The sequence below is a fragment of the Parasteatoda tepidariorum genome, chromosome 3, assembly GCF_982258835.1.
Source record: "Parasteatoda tepidariorum strain Cologne lab strain chromosome 3, Ptep-v5.0, whole genome shotgun sequence".
NCBI classification, from domain to species: domain Eukaryota; kingdom Metazoa; phylum Arthropoda; class Arachnida; order Araneae; family Theridiidae; genus Parasteatoda; species Parasteatoda tepidariorum.
In genome coordinates this window covers 58,989,006-59,009,882 of record NC_141757.1, presented here as the reverse complement: position 1 = coordinate 59,009,882, position 20,877 = coordinate 58,989,006, and the positions used below count along the sequence as shown (strand labels likewise).

Here is a 20,877-nt window from a genome sequence, read left to right as displayed (position 1 = left end):
GAGTATTACTGTTTTCAAACAGTTTCGTAAGTTTTTCTGGCATTTTAAGTACTTTATTTGAGTTTTCAAATATAAATAGTATGAAAAAAGTTATTTTTATCGGTATTATTGTTTGAATATAAGTTAATCCATATTGATAATGAAAATAGATACTATTCTTTTTGTTATTAAATGTCCTGTAATGTCTAAATACTGGATAAAAATACTAAATCTAGATGGCGCTAGTGCTTCGCGCTTTGACAAAATTCTCGTAGAGCTGGTTGTCCGGGAATCGGAAATAGTCCGGCACATTTTCTTCGAACAAGCTCCGGATAAGGTTCACCTGTTTCTTTCAGAGGTTGTTGTTTGGCTTTCTCAACGTTTTCAATTTAGTATCCGATTTGAGAATGTGCACCACAGCTGTTTAATACCTTTCATTTGTGGTAAGTTTTGTTCTCTTATCAGTTTTGTTATCCTAAATTTTAAATATAAAAGATTTTTACAGGTACATATTGAGTTGAACTTTTATTACTCAGGTAGACAAATTTCTGGAACCATAAATGATAATTAAAGCAAATGAAACTAACATTATGATTTTTTTTAAATATGCTCTAAAAGTAACAAAATAAAAATTTTCTTCATAAAGATATAGTTCTTTGTGGTAAGAAGAATAGAAATAGTAGCTACATTATTATTCAAATTTTTTAATGAATGATTACATATTATTATTAAAAATGAAGAAATATTTAGAACTAAACTTCATGAGATAACTCGATCAAATATATTCTAAAAAACTCTTGTTTCCAGAAAAAAAATGTATAATGGACATAATATTTTGAGAACTTCAGTTAAATTAGATAAAATTTAAAATATTACTCCACTCTAAAATATATTTATCCAAATGCCATAGCACTAGAAAAATTATGTAGCAATAATAAACAGAAATATCCTTAAACATACATTTATGATGGATATGGATCCCAAAAAAAAACAAGGAAATTTAAGAATTACGATGTTTTTAATTGAAAAAAATTGCCATTAAAAGCTTCAAGAATTTATAGAAGCGATTTTTCTAAAAACATTTTGTGTTGTACTTGGGTCCCTAGAAAACAAGGGAATGTTGAGCGTACGTAGAAGAGAAAGTTGTTTTAAAACATAATTTTCGAACAGAAGTGAAATGAAAGCATTAATAAAATAAAAACTATTTCTTAAATCATTCTTTTCATATCTTGTTTTTATTTATGTAAAAACAATAAAGAAAAGCTAAGTAAAAGTTAAATATGTATCTTGTAATATTAATATGCTTAGCGATGTATTGTTTTATTGTTATATTACAAGAATATGGTATGAATTCTACATAATTATATAAAAATTCATATACTTTTAATATACTAAGTAAGAATTTAGAATAGTAGATCAATTTCAGATATTACAAGTGCTTAAGCCAAAGCTTAGAGTCAAAAAAGAAATCCTAATTATATCTCATTTTTTAATCCATGTTTTAAATTTAAATCTTATATTATTTCTGCATGCGCATGTATCTGAAATCTGATTAGCATAGTTACCTGAACCAATTATACGACATTGCATCACTTATCCTTTATGAATAGAAAAATGTCGGAACATTTATTTATTTTTGCTGATATTGAAGTATAATACCTTTCAAAAAATTTTATTATGTTATTCCTCATCGGGTTTTTTTTATATTAAGATGTTTTACTACAATCATATTTTCATGAAGAGCAATCATGTTTTAAACATTAATAATATATTAAGATTTAATAATGAATAAATTTGCAGAAAAAAATCTATAAATACAATGTTTCACAAATCATTTACACTTATTAATATCTGCAAAAATACTTATTATAGTACAATTTTTATCAGAAAAAATATGTGTTTAGGTACTTTCTGTTCATTTGCGAGGAGTGGAATGTGTAAGCATTATTAATTCAATCAAATAGTCTAAATTAAATTTGCGCTAAGATTGTTTTCTTGTTGTTAAATTATTTTTCAACCCGTGGATCATAAATCCATATTTTGTCGGACTGTTTTAGATCTAGAAGTTTTTGAATACATAAATGAAAAGCCCCTCAGCTATGCAGGAATAAAAGAGGCAGATCTTTTCAGTCCAGAAATATATACAGCAAATCGTTTGGATACCGTTGAGCTAAAACATCTTGCAAATTATAGTAATCCTAATGTGGCATCAAGTTGAACAATATTATCGTGTAAATTTGACTTTCTTAAAGTTTGGAATGGTTCAACTTGAGGATAAAACATACACTTTATTAAAGTAGCAACCATTGCCCACTATATTATGCTTTACACGATCTTCATTATTTGACTTTTAATTAAACTTTCTTAAAGTATGCACGCATGTTTTTTTCTTAACAGCATTAGTAAATAATGTTGGTAAATATTACCATTTATTTACAAACCATGTAATAAATTAATGCAATTTAACCTTTTATCATCAATGTAAGATCGGTTATTATTTTTAAGGGGATACAGCTAACTATTAGTTGTTAGTTGATGTAGTCAAAACTATCAGAATATGGTCAGATTTAGCATGTTTCTGACTCTTGGGAACACCGAAAAGCTAGGTAACTTTTACCAAAGCGCTTTGGTAATGATTTTGATGAAACTGCCAATGAAACATGCTTTGATAATATGTGTTAAAATTTGATAAATGTGGTAAATTTTGGTAATTGTTTTCATAACTTAGAGCATCACATGCCATGAAAGCCATTTATTTGGTTAAGTATACTTTTTAGCTCTGTATTTTTTACTATATGTGTTATAATAAGAATTATACATTTTAAAACCAGAATATCCAGTAAACTGTTTCCTTATGAATTAAAAATTGAAAAATGAACGGTTTAAATACCCCATATTTAGTTTTATTACCAAAATAAAGTTTTTTTTTACCAGAAAGGTTATACTATTCAGTACGGTATATTTAATTGAATTTCTTTCTAGGTGTTTTTTTAAAATTATTTTATACATATTGAATTTTCTATTGGCAAAAACCACCCCTAAAGGACCCTTATAAGCATTTAAATGATTAGATCGTACCGCTTTTGTGTTGGGCAGATTTCGGTCAATACAAATACATTTAAGGTTTAACATTTCAAACATTTACCCATTCTTTTAAGTAACCATATTATTTCAGGGCCCAAAAAGGGACCCCCAATAAAACTTAAAATGGTAATTATAAAAATGTAATATATACATTGAATATAATTATTTTAGAAAATAATTTTTTAATGCCAACGAACGATCTACAAAATAATAAAAACAGATGTGAAGTATAAAGAGATAACTTTTTTAGGTTAAAAATTGGTGCTGATGTTTATTGACAAGCAAACATTTAATTTCAGCCTAAAACTATTAGAGCATTTTGCAATAAACCAAGCAATTTGCAATTAATAATTAATTTTGTTTACTCTTATAAAAAATACCCATTTGAAATATGTATATGATTTTTTCTATTTAAATTACAGCAATGACTTATTCTATAATAATATATCTTTTATTATGATTTCTGTTAAAAGTTCAAATTTTTATTCAAACTTTTCGTTAAACAGAATAATATATTAACGCATTAGAGGAAGTCGGTAATATATATTTTCAACTAATAATATAATACCATGTCTAGAGTAAATTTAAAGGTTATTACTGTAAAATTCGCTGTAGATGCAACTAAATAAAAATGACAATCCTCTTGAAAACAAGTTAAAAATAATATATTTTTCATATTATTTTGCACTGTTTATTCTATTTCAATTCAGAGGGAACTCTTTCGTTTTCAAAATAACTCCATGTGGGATTTATGTTATTTTTCTTTACGTCTGCTACTTTTAATGTATTCTTTCGGGTGGTATTGAGGTATATTTATTTTCTTTGCTAGGTAAGTCTGGTGTTGTTAGCATAAATAAGAATATACTCTTATTTTGGCGAAATAAACATAAGACTTTAATTTCCATTTTTCAAGTATGGAAAAAGAATAAACAATTGAGGCAGTCAACCAAGTATACGGAGAATAGGTTTAAGATTAAATTATTTTCATGAGAAGTACTTTTTTTTTAGAAAAAAAACTTTGTTTGAATGATTCATTTTTTATTTTAATATTTAAACTGACGAAGAAAAAGGTCAAAACTACCCGCATTTGATAAAATTTATCATTTTAACATGTTATAGAAACTATTTATTCGTTTAAATTTGCTTTTCAGTTTCGTATTTTTTATTAAATATATGATGAAAAGAACTATAAATTTTAATAGCTTTAGTAAACCATTACCATGCGGTTAAAAAAATTACCAAATTAATGATTTAAATATCGGTATTTCTACTACATTTTTGCTTCTCCAAATATCATGGATGATTCGGTTTTGTTTTATTCAATGTATATAAGTAAACGTTTTAATATGCATATAAGTAAACGTTTATGATGTCATGCTATCCATGAAATATGAAATATTGAAATAATCAATAATGAAATATTTTTTAAAAGATTAACGAAAATCATTTTTTCTAAGATTCTGCACGAAAAAGTTAAAATTAAGTTATTGAGTGCTATTCGTAGGAATTAGTTGATACAAAGTCAGTTAATTTGCAGTTTTATTTGATGTTTTTAATGTTATTCAAAAACCATCGACTTTTCATCTGATTTCTTTAAAACAATTATTAAAAAAAAACTAATGCAACACATTAGAAGATAAAACTTTACCCTAAATTTGCATAACACCTGGAAAAGTAACTAAGATCAAGTAGAAATACAAGAAAAGTAAAAGTAACTAGAAAAGTTAATATTTAGTTTTAATAAAAATTATTACATACTAGAAACGGTATCTTAGGATTTGTAACGTCTTTTAATAGTTTTAAGTCATTTAATAACCCTATATCTTATTTCATACTTAATATGCAAATTTTATCTTAGGGTTCGTGTCTAATATACAGTTTATTTTTTTCCATTATTTTGTCATATTTATAAATTTCGTATTGTCAGTAAACCTCTATCTGTTGTCAGATGCATCTGTATTCAGATAATTAGAAAAAATATTGTATAAATCTTATCTACATTATTATTGATATTAATTACTTACATCATCATCAAAATATTAGAAAGATAAACTACAATAACGAATACTGTCGAATAATATGCCTTGATTACAATTTTAACACTAGCCCACGAAGGAATCAAAACCACGACCTTCGCATTATCAGGACGAAACTCTTATTTTGGTTCTAATATTATTATTAGAACCAAAATTATATTATTTTGGTTCTAATGCGTCGGTCTTGCAAAATCAAAAATTTATTCCAAGGGCATAAAGAAAGGGCAAAAATATTGAATAACAGTAAAAAATGGGTTGAAAATAAAAACAAATAATATAAGATTTAAAGTGATGGTTATTCCTGTTAGTTTATGATGCATTATGTAGAACTGTCCCTATACACGTATATAAAATTTCTAGTAATATTACCATATTTCATAGTGATGAAATTTTTAGTTATAAAATTATTAATAATTTTTTTAGTAAAAAGCAAAAATATGCTACATTTAATCCCATCATTTAGTAATTTTTACGTTCCTATTGCTACCTTCCGTTCATATCGTAGTATAGTGGATATTTCGGTTTTCAAATATTGTTCTTTTTACCAAACAGTTAGTAAAAAATTCAAAACTTAAAGATAAATTTAACTAACTAAATGATTCTTATGATTCGTGATTCAATTTATTAAATTGTACCACATTTGCCGTATTTTGTCACAGGTTATAAGACCATATTTGGCTGCTAATTATGTCAAAATCATCAACAAATTGCATTGGTAAAAATTACTGAGCTTTTTGGTGTTCTCATAGAGTCAGAAAAACGGTAATTTTTACCACATTCTGTCAGTTTCAACCATCTCAGTGTGGAAGTACATGGATTACCTAGAAATGGCATTAGCTACTTAGTAATAATTCAGAAATAAGCCTCATATTGTAAAGCATAAGGCAATTAAAAATGCATCTAAAACAGATACGATAAAGAATCTAAAAGTTTTTTTTTGTGTTACAGCGATATTTTTTAATTGTTATTTCATATTTTTCGGGAAAAATATTCTTAGATATTGTATATTCAAACATACAGCATATAAGTATGATTTAAAATGATTTTTTATATCCTTTTTTATAAGATATAAAAGGCAAGAATTTTCAAATCCCCTTAAAAATGATTTAGTTTCAAAAAGAAAAAAAATGCCTCTCATAAACAAAATTTATAGCACAAATTCTGTCAAAAATGACTGGAAAGGTCTACCCTCTCGTATAGCACCGATTCATTTTTTGGCACTATCTTCTTAGAGCGCGCTAACCTAAATCCATAAAATATCCGGAAGTAAGGCATTATCAGAAGTGTCTTTGTTCCGCTGTCTTTTTGAATTTATAACGTGAAATTATTACAAGAATTTCGATCATTTGTTAGCCTGCTTTGTGGCAAAATATATTATCATACTTAGGTCTTTTTATATGATTTGTAAGGTATATTAGGATGACAGAATCCCATCTTCCTGTTTCTAATGTCGTAATTTTATTTTATTGAAAGGATACATTTTGATACAGTTTTAGGATGGAAAAATTAAAAAGAGTTTTGCGATTTTATATATATTATTTTCAAATAAATTTCTTTGTTTTCTTGAGAGTTATCATTTAAATATATCTTGTCCTAAGAAAGTAACACAGAAAATAATTTAAACTAACTAAATTAAATTCACGTTTTTAACTATAAATTAAGATTTTTTTTTATTTATTTGCAAAGTATATTGCACATTTTGTGAACTAGAACAAGGAAATGCTTTTTCATTCCCATACTCACTCTTATGTGGACATTTTACTAAGAAATGGAGGAATTTACTACAGTAACTACAGCGATTAATTTTCTCTTTCAAAACAAGGTTGGTTTGGAAAAATTGCACTTTAAAAAAAAAAATAGCACGTTAAATAAAATTACCTGTTGTTGCATGACACGTTAAATTTCATGACCTGGGTAGGTAAGAAACGGAATGTTGTTTCATTTAAAGTTCTGCTTCTCATTTTTACTGAACTGTCCAGTTGTGTTATTTTCTTCGACATTAAAATTTAATCTCTGACTTGGCAAAATATTCGAGTTTCGAGAATTTTACTAGTCATTTTATTCACGAAAAAACATGTTATTGGTAATATTAAATAAATATTCAGTGGTAATATTAAATAGATATTCAGTGGTAACATTAAATATATATTATAAAATAAATATTCACGTCATTAGCAAGAGTGTTTTTAAATAAAGTTTTTTTTTCTCTAAATACGATTACCAGAAACTGAATGGATGAAAAACATGTAGTCAAAATTTTCAAAAAAAGTAATGGAAACATATGAATTTATTTTAAAGGGAGCGTAATGCTTCAGAAGACTTAAACTTTAATAAATATAATTACAGTTTTTTGAATTTTAATTGCATGTAAAGGAAAACCACGAAAACCTCCCACCGCTAATGGAAAGAGGATTTTATTTATTATCTGTCTACAACGATGCGAGTTCTTGGATTGTATATGTTTGTATGCTTGAGTGAGTTTATGATTTGTAAATTATTTTATTGTTTTACTTAGGTAACTCTAGGTAAATTACCATAAAACTCTAGGTAAATTACCTTGCAAGATTTATGGTGATAGTTACTTGTGAAAAGTGCTTTGCTTTTTTTTGTTTACTTACTATTTTAAAGCAATTAGTAACTTTATAAAAAAAACATAAAAAAATTTGCACATTACGAGTGATAAAGTCGATATGTTAATTTGTCTAAATTGGACCTATTGAAAATATCTTGTACGCGTTAACGATAAAATACGGACTAGTCAAAGTTACAACAAGCCTTTTTCTTTCAATTTTGTAAGTCTTAACAAAATATTTTTTTTAAAATTGGTATTTGATCATATTTTCTTTTATATTTGAATTTGATTTAATCTCATCTTTGATGACATATACACACATCATCTTTAATCTTATATCAAATATAAATACTGTAGGACTTCATAAACAAATCAAATTTATTGAAAAGAAATTGCACAGCAGCTAAAGAACAAATAAAGTTTTGCGACCCAAAACCTGAAATAGTTACCAGGACAGCAGATATAACCTTTGTTTCAACTATATATATATATATATATATATATATATATATATATTAATTGCAAAATTTCTCCTGCAGGGAAGAGTGGGATTTGCATTTGATCAAGTAACATGCTATAATAAGTTCGATATTATCCTGTATTAATAATATCAAACGATGTTTTAAAGTTTTATAAAACATTGTTATTATTTTAGAAAAGTATTATCAAATCACATCGATAAATTAAAGAAGAAGGAAAAGATATTCAATAAATAAATACAAAAAGTATCATGTAATTTAAATGTATTTTTAACGTGATAAATATTTATTGAAAAAGAGATAAATTTGATAAATGCTTTTAACATACATACTTCACAAATACCAAACGGGAATGATGCACGTATTTAAATGCTTGTAGATTATTATAAATAATTGATCATTTCCTATTATAATCAATTATTTTTTGGTGTATTTTCGGAACCAAGATTGATTTAGATGGCAACAATTCGATCATATCCGATCAACACGGTCATATTTCTCTTTGCGCAGTAACAAAAATTGAAACCTGTGACAAGATTTAAAACCCCTGAGAACATTTTACATCATAAAAATAATTTTTATAGCCTTGCTTCGTTGGTTTCTCAAATAAAAATGCCTTAATTTTATGATGTAGTTTTCAAGAGTCGGTACTTTGCACACCCCTTTTTATGACTCTAGGTCAATTACTCTAGGAAAACTAAATGAAGGCTTTAAAAGTTAGATGAAGGATTTTTCCTCCAGAGTCAAGTTTACTTCCAGTTTATTTCATTATCAAGCTGTAGCACTTTGTCATTTATGACTAAGCATAACTGATGTCGAAGTTGATTATATGAAGCAAGTTGGTAATTAAATTTTCAAGTTATTCAATGTCTTGCTTATTAAATTTATGGAGGCTGAGTAAAGGTATCCAAAGATTATTTCATCTTCAAAGTAATGCATGGACTGTAAAATAATTTATTTTTTTATGTTCCACTTACTTAAAAATGATATTTTATGTTACATATTGTTCGATAGGTAATAATAAGAATTGGGCTTTTCAATATTTTTATTTCGAATTACATTACCTTTACTTCAAACATAAAACGGTATTAACAGTAAGTATTGACAGTCAGACCTATTTTAGATTTTTAATTTTAATAAATTAGTTAGGTGTGTAATAAAATCCCTGTGCACTGTAAAAAGTATTGAGTATAGTGGTACTTTTTTCCGTGAAATCCATTTTTATGGAAACATATTAAGGAACAGTAAATATGATACACCGTAATTTTTACAGTAATAATTACAGTAAAATCCCTGAATCACTATAATTTAATAAATATTACTGTAAAAATGACGGTATCCATTTTGTCTTAAAATTCATTTTCACCGTAAAACATTATACCGTAATTTTTACAGTACTAATTACAGTAAAATCACTGAATCATTATAATTTAATAAATATTACTGTAAAAATTACGGTATAATGTTTTACGGTAAAAATGAATTTTAAGACGAAATGGATTTTTCAAGTTACGTACTCGAAGTACCGGTAGTATCTATCGTAAATTGATCTGGAATTCCCTACAGCTTAGGAGCTGTAATAGAATCATGAACGAATAATATTTAAGATGATTCACTGTAGCATTAACGCAATGCATTTCCATTTTTTCTCAGTGAATCGCTCGCTTTATTTACAGTGAGTTCCACAGTAACCCTAAAAGGAAATGGGTAATTCATTATGTGATTTTTAAAACTCTACAATTTACAATTTAGTTTAACTACATAATTTAGGTTTGCTACTGCTATTTTCCTTTCAATGTCACTGTGGTATTTATAGTCCAAAAGTTTTTGTTTTACAGAGTTAGAGACATTGTTAGAGTTTTTATAAGGCGTTAACAACTCGTAAACTAGTTGTTGGAACTAATAGTCGGAAAGTTAGCAGAAAGGGGTTGACATTTTGCGGTGCCTTGAAGAAGATTGCATCAAATTTTACTTTCTAGCGCATTAAAGTGAAAATTCTTTATATACTTTTATGTATAAAGACAATTTGTTCCTGACCACATGGAAAAATAAAATTTATTAAAATTACCGTATGGTTTGGTAATGGCATTTCTGATAAAAAGAAACTATAATTTTGGTTGGCTAAATCAAAATGTGTGATATTTAGAGCATTCAATTGGTACTTTTTTCTGTTCGTATGGTAACAGTTTACCAAAAGTTCTTGGTTTCAAAACTATTATTCTGGATCTTTCTCAGAGACATCAATTTACTACAGTATACATACATTAAAACGCAAAAGTAAATTGTACATATTTCTATTTATTTATTTCTAACCATGTGTTTGCGATTAATTTTTTGATAGAAAAGAAAAAGAATTCAGTATCATTCATTTTAAGTTGAATTCAATTACTTTTGCTACTCTCCCAAATGGTGGCACCACTACGACATATTATCTCCCCTTTAGTAATAATTACAGTAAATTTAGTTGAATAAATATTTTTAATGCCATACTCAAAGTTATTCTAATGTAATTACGAAGTGTTATCAAATGTCTCCTCGTTTGCTTACAAAGTACGGAAAAAAGCCCTTTGTATAGTAAAAAAAGGATAGTTTATTGTTAATTTTATCAAAACCATTGCCAAAGCGCTTTATTAAAAATTGCTGAGATTTTGATGTTTTCATAGAGTTAGAAACAAGGTAAATTTTACAATATTCTGGTATATTTTATCATACTTTTTTTCAATGAAAATATGTACTTGAAAGCAGTTTTTGGGGTGCAAGTTGGAATATTAATCTTGATCTGGTGATAATGTGGCAAAGACCTTTCAACGCTAATTTTTTTTACCGGAATCAAAAATAGAGACTGTTTAGTGACACAGAGTAGTAACGCAGTTTAGTGAAATATTTTTTATATTCAGGTTTTGTTAAAAATAACGTGTTTACATAACGAAATGCGTGTTAGAAATGAAAAAATATGACTCAAAGATTCCTTAATCTTAAAAAATGAGGCTTTTATTCCTATGAGTGCTAGTAGTGCTTGTCAATGCCTAGTTGCTTCTTACACAACTATCGGTTTGACCTAACCACATTGATGCTATAAATATCTGAAACGAAATTTTGGTCTTAAGTGTCATTGTTGTAGACTGTAGATAGTCTTAGGGTTTTTACGTGATGTACCTCTCCATTTAACTCAAATGCAACTTCGCTTTACTCAAATATCCATCGGAATGTGAATTTGCTCCAATCGGAATGTGACTTTGGTGCATTTGATGTAAAACTGCAATGCAGATAAGTAATTTAAAATATAACCCATGTAAATAGAGTGCAGACAATAGATGCTCTTTACGAGGGAAACTGTTTAAATTATAACATTTGACAAACGTTTCTCGATAGTTGGCAAAATTATAGTTAACTCATACATCATTTAACAATATCTATACGTTCTTCAAGATTTCTAGTCACAATTCCTAAAATGTACGTTTACTAGTTCATCAATTTTAGTTTAACTCTTTAACGACCTGAGCAGAGGAAAATTTTCCACACTTAAGCATCCTTAGTTTTTCAGAATAGAAAAATCACAAATGTTTGATTTTTTTCTAATGATCAATTTTTGCTGTTTTCAAGGGGGGTCAGATTACCCTTTGATTTATTCGTGACGGAAGTAGGCAATAGTCCTTACCACTAATAAATCAAGGACGTACTTTTCCTATCAGCGGAACTTTTTGGTATTCAAATTAAACTAACAATTTGCTTGCGAGCATTCCTAATTTTTTTTTCTCGAGGAAACTTTTTCTGTCAAATGTTTAGAATCATATGAAGTAAATAATAAGAATTTGATATCTTTTTAATTTGTTTTTCATTTACGAAAATTTGTATTAGTTTGAGGACATTATTTTTAAAGTAAACTATTATTTTAAGAGGCAATATCATATAAATCTTTGTTCCTGAATACGTGTTGATCAAATAGATATTGATTCTCAAAGTAACAAAAAAAAGTTCTTATTTCTAATATTAGTATTTTGTATGAGTTAATAATAAGTATTTTGTATGAGTTAATAATCACACTTTTTTAGAAGTATGCTTCAAATAAATTTCTCATAAAACTGAAGCTTAATAATAGAAATACATTTCCTATAAATAACTAGAGAAACCGTTCATATTTCTTTGAACTAATTTCATGATTTGATTGAATTCTTAAAAAAAAATAACTTTCCAAATCCTCAAATGTCTAGGTGTAATTGTCAGATATTCTAAAGCTGGCAATTGCTGTTCCTGAAACACTGCCTAAAACTGTTGCAAATAAAAAAAATACTGAAAAGAAAAATTTGGTTAAAATACAATAAATATGGAAAACAGATGGTTTGTGATGAAAAAGTTTGAGTTATTATTATTAAAATCATTTCCTTTCTATTTATTTAGAAAATGAAAAATTCGAGTATATTTAAAATATATTTTATCCTTTGTCATCGCAAATTACTTTTTAATGTGCGTGACTCATAGTATATTTTTCTAAATCTTTTTTTCAGCATCGAGTTGGTTACTTATATCTAAAGTTTCCAGAATTTTTTTGTATATGTTTTCATGACCTGTTTATTTATTTTCATTTAAGCGTACACTTCAAAGGCCTTAAAAGTGCAATTTAGGTCATTGTAGAGCAGGAAGTAAAATGAGAACAGTTTGGTTCAGATGGGTAACAATTTTATTTTTAAAATCTTTTCTTAAAATACTGTGGAAAAACTATTTTTTCCCTCTTTAAATTATGCCTTCATTTTAAATGAAGTTATTGAAATTAATAAAGGTTGCGATTGCTGAGATATGTTATATATTTTTTATATTAACATAGTTTTGTTAATTTCGTTTGAGCTAAGCAAATATTATCTTTTTATGTATTTAAGAACATGAGTTTATGAACATTTTATTTTATTTTAAATTTCATTACATTTAAAGATAAAGACAATAATATCAGAAGTTCACAAAAGTGTTCTTCCTTCTTATATCATTGCTTTAAACTCTTTAAAAATTTGTTAATTCAAGCATATTTCTTATTTATTAAAACTCTGCTACTACACTCATTTATATTTAAATAAAAGTTGCCCCGATTGAGATTAAATTTAATTTTCTTATTTATTTCGGCTGAATCCTGGTTTATTGCAAAAAAATATCACATCCCCAAAAATTTTTATTATGCCATTAAGTGTGTGAAATATATGGCAGCAAAAACATTTTTTTAATAAATTTTATATACATATTTTGTTTTTCGAAATATAAACAAAATAATTATTTCGCATAACATAGAGTAACTTTAAATGCGATGAAACTATTATAAACTATAGGTAAATGAATAATTATTCAGGGTAAAAAATAGTATAAGTCAACTTTACAATACTGCAATAGGAAAAAATACAATTGTTTTTCTAATTTGGATGTATGTTGTTATTTTAATTTGAAGTTATTTTTTTAAGTGTTATTAATTTCGATATGCTATTGATTAGGTTAATCAAATTATAGCAAATCAGTGAAAATTAAGTGCGGTTGAATAAATGTGATCTCGTTCATTTTCTCATTAACGGATTTTACAGCCAAACACAAGACGAATTGTTAAAATTGTGTTTGCTTTTACTACATAGAAATTCCTTACAAGTAATTTACAACAAACAAGACAGTTGTCCTGTCATTCTTTTGCCAATCATTTAGCACTACTCCTCAGAATAGTCACTAAAGCTATGGATTCACTGTGTATGTCACACTCTGCATTGGTGAATAATCTATTATCTCCTTTGGAAATCTTATGTTTGTTGTATTGAGATTGTTTTTGACTTGTCCAATGAAACTTGAAAGGGAAACACTCTTTGGGGTATCTTTTTGTACCTAGAGATTAGCATATTTCTTCTTCGGTCTTATCAGATGGCTACGTTATCTTCATTCCTTTTAACAACTCCAGAGCAACAAAAGAAAAATAATAAGAGAAACAGTGATAGTTAAGCTTATTTTATTACTCAACAAGCCATTTATATAGGTTGTAATTAGGAATTTGTGCAATATCCTTTTACTGTGGATAAGAATGAGGGAGGAAGGTATCTATGAGAAAACCCTTATCTATACACAAAGGTTACGAAAACGGATATTTTCACATTGGAATGTAGACATTCAGTATTGTCAAGTGTAATAATTAAATAGAGAATAGAATAGTGATTAGTATGATTGAAATTCTCTCCTTTCCGCCAAATATTAAATCAAGCATACGCTTTTCAATAAGCAAGAATTTTAAAACTGGTAATTATTTAATTAAATAAATAGATTACTCTAAAACTTATTGCACGTTATAACTAGAATTTCACATAGTTACTAAAATAATAAAATTGTAATTATCGAAAAAAATATCAACTGTCAAAAGTTATCAACTATAATATCAAAAATTATCAATTTATGAAAAAACATTAAACTTGTATGATATCTTATTTTTATGGAAAATAACAATCAGTCGCTGAAAATAAAAATTTATATATTTGTTTTAAAATATATTCGATAGAAAACTCAGATCAACTTGCCAGATTAGATATATAAAATAAAAAATCGAATAAACTAGTACTGAAAATAAGGACGGGCATATAAAATTAAACTAAAGAATACTATGCGTAGTGTAGGTAATATAAATAAATAAAACAGCTACCACTTTTTATGCGAAATAAAAATGGTGTACTTTAAATAGATTATTTCAAAGCTTAAAATTAAAAGGTACGAAATGAAATTCTACTATGTCCTAAACACCAAGATTTGCAATCATTTTAAATTTTTTAAACAGAAAAATCGCTTCTAAAGTATTTACATTCTAAAAAAAAATTTATTGCTTCCACTTAAAATTATGTTATAAACAACGAAAAACGTCTAAGTTCTTAAAATGTTAAAAATGCATAAAATAATCGATAGTAATCCTATTTCTCCAATTTCATTTTGCTTCAATCATGAATTTATAAATGCGAAATATGATTACGCTTTTATTTTAAAATGAAATCTTTTGAAGCACTTTTCTCCTTTGGTATTCAAAATCCATTTATTAGGAAGAAAAGGAAGGGAAAAAAATATTTCAGAAAAGTAAACTCAACACTGGCAAAAGTTTCAATAAATAAAGATGTCCACAAATATCACACTTCATTCAGGAGAAAAAGCAAAGGAAAAATGCTGTAGAGATGGAAAAAAGTCGCCCTGTCGATAACGAAATTGCGTTACGTTACCTTCAGTTTCACAAAAATTATAAGAGAAAAGGGGGGAGAAAAGGAGAAAAAAGGAAAGAAAACACGCTTTGCGATAAGAATTCTTATCGTTATTCATTCTTTCGTTTTCTTAGAACTATTATCGGATTCATCCATTATAGTGTAGGGAAGCCTATCTTTCTTCATCTTAATCGACTTCTCTGAGAATCGTTTCATTATCTCCTAGGATATCGTTTGCCGTTTCAGAGGTAGTGATAGAGACAAAGCTAGCTGAGACTAAGTGCGAGGATTCCGTTTTTGGTTTTTGATGCTAGAGCAGCTTCTTCATCATCTGGTGGGATCAACATCTCGAGGGAGCATTCACTTTAGGGAGAACTCTTTTTTGTGACCCTAATCTTCCACTCTGGGAGTAGTATTCGTTTGGCATTTCGGCTGCAGGGAGATTGTCACAGGCCAGACATATTTGCGAGAATAAACGTCTGATTTATATTGTGCCCAAGAAAATCTTTTTCTATAATAACAATATAAATATTATTTTATTTTCCAAGGATAGTCCACAGATTTATCTGTATATTTCATAAACTATTTTACATAACACTTATATGAAATTATTTAAAGAAAGATACGCTATTATTATTCGGATTAGTTAAACAATTTTAGCTTTAAATTTTTTTCTCAAGATGCATTATTTTCTATTTTAATTCACTACTTTTTTTATCTGTTTTAAAATATTTTTTGCAAAAATTATTTTTAATAAGTTTGATTCAATTATTTTTGTTTCATTATTAGCATGAAACATTTAAAAATAATAGAAAAAGCTATATTGTTTACTAAATTGCATTTCTACTTTGCAATATCGCATGATAAAAATCTTCTGAAACCTGAGTACTTTTGACACGTTAGTAGATTAAACTCCATGAAATTTTAAGTTTAAAAAGTCGTACAAAATATTATAATAGTGCATTTTTAGAAATTTATGCTATTTGCATTTAAGGTTTAATTTACATTTGATCATTGGAAGAATAGTATCTAACTTTCTAACTATTTTTGAAGTTTTAACTATATAGTAACTTTAAATACGAAAAAAGTTTAAAAATTCAAGCATAAAATTATCAACAATTTGAATAGTCCTTGTCATACAAAATATAATAGTAATCTTTGCTATTTTATATGACGGATGTTTGACTCGTTAACATGAGCATTTTATTATTAACATACGGTAGGGAACGTAAGTTTTGAGACTATAGTTTTTTTTCTCTTTTATAACTTAAGAAATTTCTTAATGATACAAATTAATACTTTGCAGCTTTAGTCATCATACATCTGGAGTAATACATAACATGCTTGAAAAGTCTTAATTTAGGAAACATCTGGAGGTTTGGAAAAATTGAAATAAAATTTTTTGAGACTATTCAGTTTTTTTAAATCTTTTATTGAAATCATTCATCTTAAGGCAAGAAAATGCAGCAAATGTTAACTTCGTTGGGTAACCTTTGGGCTTTGATGATTGCGGCACACAATCTACACTGCAAAAGAATGGATACTCAAATTTCACGAAATTTTCTTCGTTTTTGACAAAACCGTTTCCTGGTATATGCTCCGAGCTAAAATTGCATCAAAGTACAGAAATAAAAATCGTCACTTCCTTGAGAAAATTAATTTCGTCAATAGTAAAGAATCATTTCGACATTCTATTTCTTTCAAAAGTACTCGTAGTGCCTAATGTATCCTACTTTTCTAATCACTTTATCGTGGGCACTATATATATGAGTCAATATGGGCTTAACACAAGATGGCAAAGAGATACATTACACTCGTGCCCGAAGCGGGATTCGAACCCCTGATGTTGCTGGTACGAGGCTAACTCCATGCCCACCATACAATTCGCACGGCTTATTTCGTCATTTTATTTTCGATCGTCTAGTTTTTATTGTAGATTCGTAATTCTAGTTAAACTCCTACAAAGAACCAGATTAAAGTTTTAAGTGGAGAAAACATTTTCCTTATATATTTAAGAGTTTACGTTTCAACACAAGTAATGTGATTTAGTGACGAAATAATTATCAAAAATAACAAAATATAGCTCAAGGATTGCTGAATCGTCAAAAGTGAGAGATTTATTTATGAGAGTGTAAGTATGCAGAATATCATGCGGAAATTTTGCTTACAGGAAAAGTTAGAACAGTAAAACATATCGTTTTAAAATTTTTGCTTCCTAAATCGTGATTGCTTCCTAAATCATACATAAGTAACTTCGTGATTATTTAAAATCAAATTATCAATCAAATATTTTATAATTTCGAAAAAAAAATCATTTAATTGCCAGATTAGAAAATATTATCTTATCTTTGAACCAGAATTTTTTTTTTAAATCTAGCATCACGATTAAAAAGACAACTGAAAGAATTTAATTATGAAAATTTTTATTTTATTTTAAACTTATCCACACTTTGCTTTTTGGATATGAATGATAATGTAATGAAAAATATCATGAAAAATATATTCTCAGTAAAATCAATTCAAAGTTTAATCATAATATCTATATTACTTGACTAAAAACTTCACTCGCTTTAAAAATATACGAATTGGAAATAACAGTCCCCATTTATTTTCAATTTGTTATTTGTAAAATTTTTTCATGTCGACTGTTAGCTCCAGTAGGTATATTTTTGAAAAGAATGAAGTTTTTTTAAAATTTTTTATCAAAGAATCACTACTTCAGTTTATTGGCATTATTTAACATAATATCTGTACTTCATGCAAATAATGCATATCATGCATATTAGAATCATACTCTCTAATTCGTTTTAGGTGTGAAATTAAATATTAAATGTAAGACTGATTGTGATGTGCATGCATACATTACAAGGATACTAATGACAAACCTATCTCTCTCTCTGTATATATATATATATATATATATATATATATATATATATATATATATATATATATATATATATATATATATATATATATATATATATATATATATATATATATATATATATATATATATATATATGGGGTTTACAACAAGCTTACATCGAGATTTTTCCGGCAAAATTTATTTTCTATTTCAAAAATAATTCGACATGTCAAGATTTTGAGAGTAAATTCCTCTGCATAGGAATTTAAATTAATGTTAGATGGATAGATAATACCAAGAAAAGAAAATGTTTTTCTGGCATAACAAGGTTTTTGAGATATCGAAATTCGAGTCATTGACAGTATACTCTATAAGCATCTCGTAAAATGAGAGATATATTTTAAGTATATATTTCATTAGGATTGTAATAAAGTTATTCGATTTTATCTGATATTATATTATTTATAATAAAACGATACATTAAATCATCCATAAACAGTTAGCACTTTATTAGAATTGCAACTACATAATTTTAATTTAAGTAAATTTTACCTTTATATATTTCTTCTTGCAAAAACTAAACTTTTAATAGTTTTTGACCCATTAACAGTTACTTTATTCTCCAGATTTATATTAAAATAATGGTATTTTGCCTTAAAACAAAATACTCGTACTAAATGCAAAAGAGTTAAAAATTTGCATAATGATATTTCTAAAACATGTATCTAATCTATTGGGAATGCAAAATAGGCAATATTAAAAAAAATCGGAAATAAACTCTTTCCGTCCATTAAATGGTGATTTTTTCGATACTAAATAAGGTTTTCTGTGATTGAGTATGCATGAAAAATCTCTGAAATGTCAGAAGGGAGAAGAAATTTCTTTTGTGTCTTTCCTTATTACTTTTTAAATATTTAGGAAATGAAGTCACGTAGAGTGGTTCAGCCATTAAATTCAAAAATATGCCGCAAATGTGAGGTTAAAGAGCTCTGGGGCAATAGAATTTGATAAAAGGTACACTTAAATGTTTTCAATGATAAACTTTTCCTGAATACTTATTCATTCAGGAATAGTAATGTATTCCTTGAAAATACACTTTAGCCAAATGACACTCGATCGGATATAAGAGGTTCTTTAAAAGAAAATAACTACTTTTAGGATATGTTTTGGATATCTGATATAAGCTAAAAAAAGGAGATAAAAATAAGCTGGCGACTCACGAGTGTTTTAAGAATAATAAATGCCGGTGCAATTTTTTTTCCAGTAATGCAGATTTATTCACGTATTATTCACATTAATCAGTTTAGAGAGGTATTCGTGTTATATTTTTATTTGTGCATTTTTTTCATCGTGAAAGTAATGCATATTTAAGTTGAAGGTTATAGAAAAGGGTACAAAAATGTTTCGATGACATTTATTTAAGGATTTAAAGCCGTCTGTCCTGCTTTGGAAAGGATTTGATTTAAATAATGGTTATGACTATTATTTGAGTGATCATTGCAGTAGAATATATTGTCTAAATAAACGAAAAATTAACGTATTGATCAGATATTAGCTAAAAATGAAGCACAAATAAGTTGGCTACTCATGAGTCTTTTAAGCATAGCAAATGCAATCAATTTATTTTCCTAGTAATTCAGATTTATTCACATTAATCAGTTTAGAGAAGCTCAAAATTGGATCACCTGTTCAATGACGGTTATAAAATAAAATAAAATAAAATAAAATAAAATAAAATAAAATAAAGTAAAATAAAATAAAATAAAATAAAATAAAATAAAATAAAATAAAATAAAATAAAATAAAATAAAATAAAATAAAATAAAATAAAATAAAATAAAATAAAATAAAATAAAATAAAATAAAATAAGTTTAGAGAGGCATTCGTGCCATATTTTTATTTTTGTAATCTTTCCATCATGAAAATAATGCATATTTAGGTTAAAGGTTATAAAAAAGGGAACAAAATGTTTTGGTGACATTAATCTTTGGTTCTTAAGCCACCAGTCTGGCATGAGAAGGGATTTGATTTAAATAAGTGATCTGACTGTCACTTGACAGATCATTTAATAATACATATTGTATAAATAAACAAAAATTTAACAAATTTATCTGATATACGCTAAAAAAGAGAAAAGAAATGAGCTGACGACTCATGAGTGCTTTAAGCACGGTAAATGCCATTGCATTTTATTTTCTAGTAATGAAGTGTTTTTCGTATGTATTCTTCATATTAATCAGTTTAGAGAGGTATTGCTATTACATTTTTATGTATGCATTCTTTCTTTCTTAAAAGTAATGAATATTTAGGTCGAAGGTTATATAAAAGGATAACAAAACGTTTGAAGACATTTATCTTTAGTTCTGAAGCCACCAGTCCAGCATTAGAAAAGATTTGATTTAAATAAAGGACCTGACTTTTATTTGACTAATCAGTGTACTTAAATGTATAGTCTAAGTAAAAGAAAACATTTACGAATTGATCTAATGTAAGATTTAAAAATAAAATGAAATAAGCTGGCTACTAATGAGTGTTTCAAGCATAATATCCCGTTGCAATTTTCTCATTAATTAGTTTAGAAAGGCATTTGTGTTAAATACTTATTTATGTATTCATTCTTTCCTAAGAGTAATGCATATATAGGTTGAAGGTTATAGAAAAGGGTAC

General features: G+C 26.8%; 1 protein-coding gene across 1 annotated transcript in view; it reads left to right on the top strand.

The window, feature by feature from the left end:
• The first annotated feature begins 262 nt into the window (after positions 1 to 262).
• Positions 263 to 20,877, top strand: part of LOC107438938 (uncharacterized) — a 150,686-nt gene continuing 130,071 nt past the window's right edge. Inside the window, exon 1 of the mRNA XM_021147419.4 lies at positions 263 to 422. The gene's annotated coding sequence lies outside the window, so the exon portion shown is untranslated. The remainder of the gene's footprint in view (positions 423 to 20,877) is intronic.